Consider the following 11,118-nt stretch of genomic DNA (forward strand, 5'->3'; position numbering starts at 1 on the left):
TTTTAGAATTAGAAGGTAAAATAGAAATTGAACAAAATCCATTGATCACCACCTGAAAGAGGTCCCAAAATGAAAACTCACAGGAATACTGTAGCTACATTTCAAACCTTCCAGGTTAAGGAGAAACTGTTATAAGGAAATGGAAAGAAACAATTCATATATTGTGGAGCTACAGTCAGGAGAACGCAAGATTTAGCAGCTTCTACACTGAAAGACCAAAGGAAGTGCATGTGATATTCCAAAGAGCAAAAGAGCTGAATTTACAACCAAGAAAAAGCTACCCAGCAAAGCTGAGTGTAATCACACAAGGAAAAAATGGATATTTAATAAATTAAAAGACTTTCAGATATTCTTGAGGAAAAGATCAGAACTGAACAAAATATTTGATTCTTGAATTTAAGAATCAAGAAAAACATAAGAAGGTAAACATTAAAGATTAATCGTAAATTATTACCCATAAAGATTAATCATAAAATTTAATAAGGTTAAGTAATTTACTGTCATATATGGAAAAATATTTTTAATTCTCAAGAATATTATCATTATTAGGGTAGTTAGAAAAGACTTTACATAGATAAGGGGCTTAGATTTGAGTAGATCATGATGGGATTGTCCTAGAAATTAAAATTTCATGTAAAATGCAATGATAGAAAATGCTGTCCACATGCAGAGAAAAAACTGATGGAGTCTGAATGCAGATCGAAACATACTATTTTTACTTTATTTTTTGTGGGTTTTTTCCTTTTGCAAACTATAATTTTTTTCTTCTTTCATAACATGACTAATATGGAAATAGTTTTTACATGATTGTACATATATAACCTATATCAAATTATTTATTGTCTTAGGGAGGGGAGTAGCGAGGGGAGTAGGAAGGGAGAGAGGGAGAAAATTTGGAACTCAAGAATTTATAAAAAATGAATGATAAAAATCTTCTTTATATGTAATTGGAAAAAATAAAATACTATTTTAAAAAATTAAATAACCTAACCTGAAAGAATAAGCGGATCAAAGAGCAAATCATAGAAACAATAAATTATTTCCTTAAAGAGAATGCTAATAATGAGACAGCATACCAAAACTTATGGGATGAGCAAAAGTGGTAAGAAGAGAAAAATTTATATCTTTAAATGCTTACATCATCAAAAAAGAGAAAGAACAGATCAACTAATTGGGTACGCAATTTAAAAAACTAGAAAAATTAAAAATGCCCAATTAAACATAAAATTGGAAATCCCAAGAATTAAATATGAGATAAATAAAATTGAATGTAAGAAAACTATTGAATTAGTGAATAAACCCAAGAGTCAGTTTTATGGGGAGGAGGAGGGAGAGGAACAATAAAATAAAACATTGGTTAATATTATTTTTAAAAACAGAGAAGTTAAAATCATTAGTATCAAAAATGACAAGGGTAAATATACCACTAATGAAGATGAAATTAAAGCAATTATTTAGGAGTTATTTTGACCAATTATATGCCAATAAATTTAACAATTTAAGTGAAATGGAAGAATACTTATAGACTGATCAGATTAACAGAGAAGGAAACTGAATATATAAACAAAGCTCTTTTAGAAAAAGAAATTAAACTGATCATAAATTAACTTCCTACGGGAAAAAACCATCAGGACCAGATATATTTACAGGTAAATTCTATCAAACATTTAAAGATCAACTAATTCCAATATTAAATAAATTACTTGAAATAATAGGCAAAGAGAGATTCCTACTCCATACTCCTTTTATGAAACAAGTATGATGCTGATATGTACACTAGGAAGAGCAAAAACAGAGAAAGAAAATTGTAGACTAATTTAACTAATAAATATTAATGCAAAAATCCCAAATAAAATACTAGCTATGAGACTGTTGATTTATATAACAATGATTATACATTGTGACCAACTGGGATTTAAACCAGGAATGCAAAGTTGATTCGACGTAAGAAAAACCATTAATATAACTTATTATATAATAACAAAATCAACAAATTATAAAATTATATCAATTGATGCAGCTTTTGAAAAAATATTCCTATTAAAAAAACACTTCAAAGCATTAGTATAAATGGATTTTTTTTCTTAAAATGATAAGAAGCATTTACCGAAAACCATCAGTAAGCATTACTCATAATAGGAATAAGCTAGAAGTCTTTCCAATAAGATCAGGGGTGAAACAAGGATGTCTATCACCACCAATATTATTTAATTCTGTTCTAGAAATGCTAGCAGTAGCAATAAGAGGAGAAAAAAAATTGACAGACTCAGAATGGGAAGTGAAGTAACAAAACTATTTCTTTTTGCTTGGAAAACTCTAGAGATTCAGTTAAAAGGTTAATTGAAACAATAATTCTAGCAAAGCAGCAGGATATAAAATAAACCCATATAAATCATCAGCATTTCTATATATCACCAACCAAGCCCCGCAAGAAGAGATAGTAAGATATTTCATTTTAAATAGATGATATAAAATACCTGGGAGTATACCTGCTTTAAAAAAAGAAGCCAGGAACTATATGAACATAATTACAAAACACTCTATACAAATAAAATCAGATTTAAATAATTGGAGAAATATTGTTCAAAGGTGGGCTGAGCCAATATAATAAAAATGACAATTCTTCCTAAACTAATTTACCTAATCAATGTTTTTCCTATTAAATTACCAAAAAAAATTTTACTGAGCTAGAAAAAAATAACAAAATTTGGAAAGAGAAAATGTCAGTAATATCAAAGGAATTAATGAAAAAATATAAAGAAAGGAGATCTAAACTGTATTATTATAAGGCAATAATCATCAAAACTATCCGGTACTATCTGGTGGATCAGTGGAATAGGGATACAATATAATACATAATAGTAAATGATTATAATCTCTTGTTTGCTAAACATAAAAATCTAAGCTTTTGCAATAAGAATTCACTGTTTAGTAAAAATTGCTGGAGAGACTGGGAAACAGTCAGACAGAAACTAGATATAGAGCAATATCTTGTACCATTTAACAAGATAAGGTCAAAATTGATATATGACCTAGACATAAAGGAAGATATTACAAGTAAATTAGAAGAGCATAGAGCATATTACCTATCAGATTTCAGGATAAGAGAAGAATTTCTGAGTAAATAAGAATAGATAATATTGCAGGATATAAAAGAGATAATTTTATTATATTAAGTTACAAAGGTTTTGAGCAAATAAAACTAATATAGCAAGGATCAGAAGGAAGGCAGAAAATTGGGGAAAAAATTTTATAGTCAGTTTCTTAGATAAAGGCCTCATATATCAAATACATAGAGAACTGAGTCAAATTTATAAGATTGATAAATAAGATTGATAAATGGTCAAAGGAGATGAACAGAAAGTTTTTGGAAGAAGAAATCAAAGCTATATATGAACATATCTCTAAATCATTATTGATTAGAAAAATGCATATTAAAACAGCTCTGAGGTACCATCTCACACTCATCAGATTGTCTAAAATGATAGAAGGGGAAAATGACAAATGTTGGAAATGTGGAAAAATTGGGACACTAATACACTGTTGGTGGAATTGTGAACTGATGCAATAATTTTGGCAAGGAACTTGGAATTATGCCCAAACAGTCATAAAACTATATATACTCTTTGATCTAGTAATACCACTATTAGGTCTGTATTCCAACATTAACAGGAAAAAGGAGAAGAACCTGTATGTTCTAAAATATTTATGGCAGCTCTCTTTGTGGTGGCAAAGAACTGGGAAGGAAGGAGGAAGATAACTCAGAGCTCAAAATGTAGCAAAAAAAAATTTCTCTTAAAAAGAAATAATGTTTGAGATGAAAGTTGAGAAGGCCAAAAAGATCTATGTGAACTGATGCAAAGTAAAGTAAGCAGATCCAAGAGAACAATATATACAGTAACTACAATAACATAAATTGAAAGAACTACAGATCAAAAAATCAAAGTGAATGCAGCAAACTTATAAAGATTAAGCAGGATATGGACAAAGAGATATGAAATGACGCCCTCAATCCACCCCTTCATGGAAGTAGGAGGTCCATAGGAGTTACATATTGTATTTGTTTTTGGACTTTTTCAATGTATCAATCAGTTGTTCTGATTTTTTTTCCCCTGTAAAAAGTACTATTTGTTATATGGGATGGCTCTCTGGGAGGGAAAAGGAGAAGCATTTAGAATAACTATAATTATGTTAAAAAAAAACCAGGAGATATTAATTTTTTAAAAAAGTAAACAAAAGCATTTCAGTTCCCAAATAACAATAGAAAACTGGAGGGTGGGGGTGGAAGAAAGAATTTCTAACCTTAAGGAGCTTACATTCTAGTAGTGAGATCAGATATGGACACAAAGAACTTTATCTTTTAAAGAGTGGTAAGTTTGTCAGCGTGGGTACCATCTTGACTAATAAAAATTGCAATGCCTGAAACCATAAAAAATGTATATAGACATAACCATAATGCAAAATAAAATATTAGTGTTTGAGAAAGGTTCCATTAAAATGTTATGACACTTCAAAGGAGATAGAGGTGGAGAAGGAAATGGCAAACCATACCAGTATCTTTGCTAAGAAAACCTCTACTGGGGTCATAAAGAGTTGGACACAGCTGAAAACAACCAAACAACAACAAATTTCCTTTTCCTCTCATTTTCCTCTTCCCATTTTATTGTCTCTAACAATAAAAAGAAATAAAAAGAAAACCCTTATAACAAAATTACATAGTTGAGTCAGGAAATCTCATCTTACTGAGTTCAAATCTGGCCTCAGATACTTCCTAGCTGTGTGATGCTGGGCAAGTCACTTAACCCCGTTTACCTCACTTTATTCATCTATCAAATGAGCTAGAGAAGGCAATGTCAAACTACTCCAGCATCTCTGCCAAGAAAACTCCAAATAGGGTCATGAAGAGTCAGATATGACTGAAAAACAACTCGACAACCAACAAAAATCAAGAAAGTGGCATGATCAGACCTATGCATTAATCTTAGAACTGGAAAAGACCTTTAGATAACTTTCTCGTGGATTCTGTATAAGCTAAGAAAGGATTTTGTATTATACTATATTTATGGATCTGCCTTTCCTTCCTGGTTGGCTAAAAGTACCAAGGAATCTCCCAAGTACACAACATTAGTGTCATCTTTAGCTCCTCACCCTCCCTCGTCCATGTATCCAAAGTTGCCTATTTTCGGCATTCCTGCCTTCGTAGCATCTCTTTCATCTGACCACTTCCCTCTGACCCTCACACAGCCACCATCTTGGTTCAACAGTTTATCACTTCTCTCCTGGACTATTGCAATGGCCTCTCTTCCTCAAGTCTCTCCCTACTCCAATTCATTCTTCACACAGTTACCAAAGCGATTTTCCTTTAGGGCCAGCCTGCATGTGACAGTCCCCTACTCAATAAATTTCAGTGGATCCATCCCTCTTGTCTCTTGGACAAAATGTCAACTACTCTGGTTAGCTTTTAAAGTCCTTCACAATGTGTCCATGGCATAATAATTGTTGCTGTTCAGTCGCTTTTCAGTCATGTCCAACTCTTTGTGACCTCATTTGGGGTTTTCTTGGCAAAGATGCTAGAATGGTTTGCCATTTACTTCTCCAGCTCATTTTGCCAATGAGGAAACTGAGACAAACAGGTTAAGTAACTTGCTCAGAGTCACATAGCTAGTAAATGTCTGAGGCCAGATTTGAACTCAGGAAGGTAAGCCTTCTAACTCTAGGTCCAACACTCTATCCACTGTGATGCTTAGCAGCCTGGTATAAAAATAGCTAATGTTTATATATTGCTTTAAGGTTTGCAAAGAATTTTACAAATATTATCTTATTTGACCCTCACAACAACTCTGGGAGGTAGGTGTCCCCATTTTACAGATGAGGAAACTCTACCAACTGTGACACCTAGCTCCCCATAAGGCATATGTCCTCAAGGCCTAGGGCCCCCTTATCTGCAAGGCATGAAAGTCATTTAAAGAATGTTTCACTTGTAGCAGGAGGTCTTATGGGTAGGAGTCCCTAGGGTAGGCCAGATCCCCCTTTCCCAAGTTTGGCTTGCTTTCTGCTTCAAGGATTGGGCAGCTAGATGGCCCACATACTAAAGGGCCTGGAGTCAGAAAGACCTGAGTTCAAATGTGGCCTCAAATACTTAGTAAGTGTGTGCCTCTGGACACAAGTCATTTAACCTCTGTTTGCCTCAGTTTCCATATTTGTGAAATGGAAATAAGAAGAGGGTTAAAGGAGATAGTAACTACAAATAACTACTGTGCTTTAGCACAGTGCCAAATGTTAGCTATTATTATTCAAGAGTCTAACTCTACTAGGTATTCTCTTTCTGCTTATAGTCTCTCCTGCTTAGGGAAGTCTATGCTTGCCCAGTGGTATGATTTCCACTTGCCTCCATTGTGTTTGGAAGAACTCATCTGCCCTTTCTTTCCTGGAATCTTAGCAAAGAGGGAACTATCTTTTTGCAGTCATAGGATATAAACCTCTCCCAAATTTTGAGCCGTGCCAGCATTAATCGCAGCAGACAAGGATTTAGTGGCAGCTGGATTTTCTCTTATTTAATGAGGAAATGAAATGATTGTGAAAGAACAACGTACAATGGAAAAAAGTGTTCCTTCCGAGAGGAAGAATGTGGGGGCCTAGAGATGCCAACATAGAATTGGCTTCTCCCCTTGAGTTCCTAAGCGGAGAAGACAACCTTCCCAGTTCAGAGGAGACTAGAACCTAAGCTAATTCCTTTTTTCAACAGGTAAGTGAAGGAAAATGGAGAATTCCTTCTGTTTGCCTTTCTACAGTCTCATCCTGCTCACTCCTCCAGTTTTCCTCAGATTCTTGTTGTTAAGGAAAAGGGACAAAGAAGGTAACACTCCAAGATTAGGCCCACCTTCCTCCAGGGAGGGCGGAAACAAAAATAGTTGCTGCTTAGTAGTAATTGCTGGCTCCTTTCTCTCAAAAGCCTCCAAAGGCACAGCCCCAGAAATCCAAGTTCAAAGAAATCATCAACTGGTGAACACTGGGATAGTGTCTGCTTGCATCTTCATTCCCATAGCAATCCTTTCCAGGCAGGGGCCCATGAAATCAGGGCTACCTCTGTAAAATGCTTGGGAGGAGGCACTCAGAGTAGGAGAATTTACAGGTTCTTTTCAGCTCTAGCCTTCTTATGAGTATGATTCTAACACAGTGAAGGTGGAGGTTGGAAGTAGAGACAGTAATAGGGATAAGGAGGAGTTTCTTTAAATGTAGAAACATTTCTTTAAATGAAGGGACATTTCTTTAAATGTTTTTTCATTCTGATTGATTAGATGAGATGGCAGCAGACTAGATGAAATTAGCTTTCAAGGGTCCAAAAGGACTGATCATATTTGAGTCTAGGAAAAAAACGGGTTGGATGGGACAGGAGAAGGAAGGAAACCCCTAACAGAAAGAAGATCAAAGTGCTTGGGCATTTGCCACCATCGGTTTTCTGGTGGGGAGAATCATCCGTCTAACCCTGTCCATGGCAGTAGCGAAGGTGAACGTCTCTTGTCTATACCAAAGACCATTAGCTAAACAAACAAGTGGGACACTTGTAGGGTGCATGTGATGCTTTGTATGTATGCCATGGGACACAGGTCATTCTAGAAATAGAGTCAGTACTGAGGGCTCATGTGCCGGCTTCCTTAAACTTAACAGAAAGGCAACACTCTTGCCAAGAATCTAGAGCCCCCACCCAACACTGAAAACTTTTCTCTCCTGGTCACTAATCTCTCACATTCACCATACTCAACATACTGTGGCCACACAGGAAAACCAACTTCACCTCTTGAAACCCCTGGTCTCTCTTCAAGATTCAAATCTGTTACTAATTCCTATTAAGAGCCCTTATCCTGATCCTTCCTCCAATTCCAGGTATGAATGTTCCTAACCTCCCCCAAATTACACTGTATTTATTTTGTCTACGTTTTGTATTTATTTATCTGTGCATATTTTATAGGACAAAAGCTCCTTTAGGGCAGGTACTCCCTTTTTTTGTTTTTGTATCTCTAGTGCTCAGCAAATAGTAGATACAATGTTGAATCAGATGGAATTCAACTAAGGCTTCTTCCTAGGGACCCAATGACCACAATAGTTACTTGTTGGATTCAAGGGTCTTAGAACTATAGGAGCCTCCTGGAGCCAGAGGTAGTAGAAAAATCTCTTCCAAAGGTGACTCTCATCCATCATCATCCTCATCATTGTCATCATCCTCATCATTGATCCCAGTCCTTAGGCTACTAAAGGTACCAGAGAATCAAGGCTTCTGGGGATGTAGACATTGGGAGCTGTTTTTGTTCTGCATTTAGGACATCTTCCAGACATGCCTCATTCTCAAACATTTTGGAATGAAGATAAATGTGTTTTCAGTCTGGCTCAGGAAAACCTATCACTTGCTATTTATTGACACAGGCACTCGGGCAGAAGTCCCTGTGGCTGCACCCACCACCTACATCCCTAACTTTCCTGTACATGCCATGGAAGCCAATGACAACATCCTTTATTTCTGTTATTCAGAGTTGAATCTGTTGAATAAGATTGAGGAAGAGGGAGGCAGAGGAAGAGATAGATAAGAGGTTGAAATAGCCCCCCTTCCCCTTTTAATACTCTCATCCCTACCCACCTCGGCCTTACCCCTCCCTAGTCTATATTCTCCTATGCCTTTGTATCTCATGTAAACTCCCCACTACTGTTAAACTTCCCTTGGTCCTAGATCTCTTCACCTCCTCCCCCTCTTTCTATCTTGTGAAGCTAATAGAAACCTGGATTTTTCTGGAAGTCATTGCATCCTTGCCCATCTTGGCCAGTTATCTAGAACTAGATGCTCCTTCTTTCATATCCCCTGACATGCTGGGCCAGAAAAAGAACAAATGCCTGAGACTGGCATTTAAAGTTCCTTACAATCTGGTTCCCGTCATCACACACTATTTTCTCTCCTCCTTTGAAGTTCATTCCATCTTTCTCCACTACCCAATCCAGATCCTTGTCAAAATAATCTACTGTCTCCCAAGTCATTTCTCCTCTTTTCTCAATGAGTTCAGTGACTGGTTCATGGACTTCCTCTCCATCTCAATCTCAGTCTTCACAGTGAGAAACACAGTATGGATCCTTACATACCCTCAAAGATCCTGCGTTCCAAGTTCATCAGCTTCTTTGACCTGCATCTTCCTTCCGTCTCAGCCACCTGGAGAGTGAGATCCGTCCCTGTAGGGATATCTCTATAGAGATGCAACTCCCTCTCCCCTATCATTGTGCTAAACCCATGATTGGTAACCCTAAAATTCCATTCTCTAAGACCCTCTCTGGTAGATATAACATCCTATGAGCCTTCCCACACAGGCTAGGCTAGTTTTTCTCTCAAATATATTGAAACTGTTTTGTAAAGCAGCTGATGGTACGCTGGATAGAGCATTGAGCCTGCAGTCAGGAAGCCCTGAGTTCACATATGCTTTAGCTCCTTACTAGCTATGTAAGCCTCAGTTTCTTCAACTGAAAAATGGGGACAATGATAGTGCCTACCTCACAAGGTTCTTGTGAGGATCAAATAAAGTGACATTTGTACAAAAAACACAGCATAATGCCTGGCACATAATAGGACCACATTCCCTTCCCCCAAAGACTTACATGGTCTTATGAACTATGACTCAGACTGTTGTATAGATTCCTGGAGGTCTAAGAACAAAAAAATGAGGGTATGAGGAATTAGCTGCTCTTACTTCAGACTTCTGAAGAACCCCACCAAATCAGTGTCGTATCCTTGTTGAATAACCTTTCCATGATATGATTAAGTGAATGTTTTGTTAGCTAATCTGGTAGTGAACTTCTCATTTCATTATAATCTAGAAATTGGACAACCACAGAAGCTCAGGTCCTTCCATCTGATCTTCTTTCTTCTCTTCATCCATTTCTTCATCATCATGAGCCCCCCTCTCTCTATTGCTCCTCATTCATCACCCCTGCTCTTATCTCGCCTTCTTTTCTTTGCGGTTTTGATCTCAGTAGTCGACTGGTTCAATTGTACACTGTCATCCAGCCTTGAGTTCCCTGCCCTCCTTGACTGTATCACCAATCATGCCTTGCCCAAAACCAAAACTCAGTTGCCCCCATAATTTGCCTTCTCTATAACTTTTTAAGTGTTACTGAGCACAACAGCATTGACAAGGTCCATTAAAATGCTATCTGTTCTCCATGGGGCCTCACTGCTAAAAAAATGACTGGCTATCTTTTTATTTCTCCTTAAATGACTTTCTAGCATACTCTCTCCAATGGCTATTCTAAACCTTCTCTTCTTTCTTCCAGGTCCTTAGAGCTCATCCCCTTCCCCCTCAGAAGGATACTTCATCTCTTTCTTTACTGAGAAAATAAAGACCAATGATATGAACTCCTTCTTCCCATTCCATGCTTTAAAATCCCTCAGCCTTGGCACCCCTTCTCTCCTTCTTTGCTCCAGTCTATGAGAATGGGGAGGTCCTTCTTGCCAAGACAAACCCCTTTCACTTCTGCCCTTGATTCCAAACTGTCCTGTCTCATCTGGAAGCATCCTGCTTCCTCTTCCTCTCCTTTTACAATTCTCCTTTCTTGCTGTCTATATATACACCTACAATTCCTCTAGCCTTAAAAAACAAACCAAAAACTTTTTGATCCCATCATTCCCTCATGCTGTCATATTACATCTCTTCTCCATCTCACAGTTAAACTTCTAGAACAGGCTGTCTACACCAAACTCCATTTCCTCACTCACTACTTTTTTCTATATGTTACAAGCTAGCTTCTGATCTTACCACTTGACCAACACTGCTGTCTCTAAAGTTATCAATGCTCTTTTAATTGTTATAACCAATGACTTCTCTTTGACCTCTCTGTACTTTTTGACATCAACTTCTGTAGGATACCCTTCTCCCTTGGCTTCCATGATGTGTTCTGCTTTGTTCTTCCCTTATCTGACCATGCCTTGTCAGCCTTCTTTGTGGGATTATGATTCATTTCCCATTCACTAAACATATGTCCTCCAAGACTGCATCTCTTCTCGCCCTCTATGCTTTTCCTTTTGTTGATTTCATCTGCTCTCATGGATTCAGTTATTTTTTCTATATAGGTGACTTCCAAATC

The sequence above is a fragment of the Notamacropus eugenii genome, chromosome 2 (assembly GCF_028372415.1).
Source record: "Notamacropus eugenii isolate mMacEug1 chromosome 2, mMacEug1.pri_v2, whole genome shotgun sequence".
NCBI lineage: Eukaryota > Metazoa > Chordata > Mammalia > Diprotodontia > Macropodidae > Notamacropus > Notamacropus eugenii.